The 2263-nt window shown below is 45.8% G+C and overlaps 1 pseudogene; it reads right to left on the bottom strand.

The window, feature by feature from the left end:
* Window positions 1–656: 656 nt before the first annotated feature.
* On the bottom strand, window positions 657–1532 carry LOC135887452 (olfactory receptor 14A16-like; annotated as a pseudogene).
* Between the last annotated feature and the right edge of the window lie 731 nt (window positions 1533–2263).

Below are 2263 nucleotides of genomic sequence, written 5' to 3'. Positions count from 1 at the left end.
GGCCTTGGTTTGGTAGTGGGAACAGAGAGCTCCTCTGGCCTCGGGGACGTGGAGGGGGCAGAATCTTTACTCCCCATCCTGAAATAAGGAGAAGAGCCAGAGACCCCATGTGTGACTTTGATATGGTAACTGATTTTATATGGAAAGTGCTCTGATACCAGTGGCAGTACATAAGTGATGGGTGGCAGTACATAAGCCTCAGACAGATCGATCGATCAATAGATAGAGGGGTATGTATGGGTATGGATGGATAGCTAAACATGATAAGGTCATGGAGGATAGGTCCATTAATGGCTATTAACCAAGAGAGTCAGGCATGCAACCCTATGCTCTGGGTGTCCTAAGCCTCTGATTGCCAGATGCTGGAATTGGACAACACAGGATGGGTCACTCAATAATTGCCCTGTTCTGTTCATTCTCTGTGAAGCATATGACATTGGCCACTGTGTGAAGACAGGATATTTATATAGCTGTAAATCTGTAATTACTCCATTGATCTGAGTGGAGTTTTTTCTAGATATTTACCAGTGTAAATAACTCAGTGTGCCAAAACGGATTGCACGTTATGTTCTCATGGAGACAATAATGTCAAGAGTTGATTATATTTATAAAGAAACACAGAATGAGACGATGGTCATGGGAGAAAGTTGGCCATTTTATTTTTTGGAGAATAGCCATAACCCAATCATTTTCCACAGGGCAGATTTGATATCCTTGTTCCTCATGCTATAAATGATCAGATTCATCATGGGAGGCACCAGGGGATATAAAACTGGCACCACGAGATCCAGACATGAGATTGAGCTGGAGGTGGGTTTAATATAGGCAAAACTAGCAGTGCAAACAAACACAGAGACCACAATGAGGTGAGGGAGGCAGGTGGAGAAAGCTTTATGCCAGTCCTGCTCAGAGGGGACTCTCAGCACTGTTTTGAAGATCAAAACATATGACACAATTTTAAAGACAAAGCAGTTTAAGGCAAAGTACAAGCTAAAGGCAATAGCCCCAGTTTCACTGAGATATGAGTCATAAGAAGCAAGTTTGAGGAGCTGGGGGATTTCACAGAAGAACTGCTCCATCTCATTGTCTCCACAGAAGATTATTGTAAACGTGCTTCCAGTGTGCAGTGCAGAATTGAGAACCCCACTGATCCAGATACTGGCTGTCATTTGGACACAAGCTCTCCTGTTCATCATTGACTCATAGTGCAGTGGTTGGCAGATGGAAATGTACCAGTCATACGCCATGATGATTATTAAGGAAAGCTCAGCTGCAGCGAAGAAAAGGAAGAGAAATTATTGGGCGGCACATCCATAATACGTAGTGGCCCTGGTGCTCATGAGGGAATTGGCAATGGACTTGGGGATGACAATGGAGATTGAGCTAAGGTCTGGGACGGACATATTCTTCAGGAAGAAATACATGGGTGTGTGAAGACGGTGGTTGAGAGCTTTGGCTGTGATGATGAGAAGATTCCCAGTCAGGGCTGCCAGGTAAATCCCTAGAAACAGCATGAAATGCAAAATTTGCATCTCCCAAATGTCAGAGAATCCCAGGAGAAGGAACTCTGTCACAGTGATTTGGTTGGACATTTTCTTCCTCAGTATATTATGTGATGGCTGTGAAGGGAAAGACAAGGGCAATGGCCAGGGTTCGTCTGCCGTAAGTAGAGGCCTTGCTGGAGCCCTAGACAGGGCCGGCTCCAGCGTTTTTGCCGCCCCAAGCAGCAAAATAAAAAAAAATTAAAAAAGCTGTGATCGCAAGCGGCGGCAGCTCTACCGCCGCTTCATTCTACGGCGGCAATTCGGCGGCAGGTCCTTCGCTTCGAGAGGCAGTGACGCCCTTGCTGCTCAATTGCCGCCGAACGACCGTACATGCCGCCCCCCTCTTCATTGGCCGCCCCAGGCACCTGCTTGTTACGCTGGTGCCTGGAGCTGGCCCTGGCCCTAGGCATAACTAACAATGTGAACCAAAGGCTGCAAACCAAAGTAGGCCTGACCTTGGCAGAATAGTAACACACCAGGTATTGACTAACCAAGTAAGCACATTCCTGATTGGAGAGTATGGAACAAAAACACCCAGTTTTCTCAAATAACTTTGTAAACAAATTCCGAAAAGATGATACAGGAGCACACTGACCCCTCATAAGATAAGGCGGGGAGGACAGGATAATGGATGAGGATGTTTTTCTTGACCCAGCAGGTACTAGGTGTAGGGCTGGTAACTAACAACATCTAGAATGTAATATGAAATTTGTTTCTAT

The sequence above is a fragment of the Emys orbicularis genome, chromosome 13 (assembly GCF_028017835.1).
Source record: "Emys orbicularis isolate rEmyOrb1 chromosome 13, rEmyOrb1.hap1, whole genome shotgun sequence".
Lineage (NCBI taxonomy): Eukaryota > Metazoa > Chordata > Testudines > Emydidae > Emys > Emys orbicularis.
This window is presented reverse-complemented; position numbering and strand designations above follow the sequence as displayed.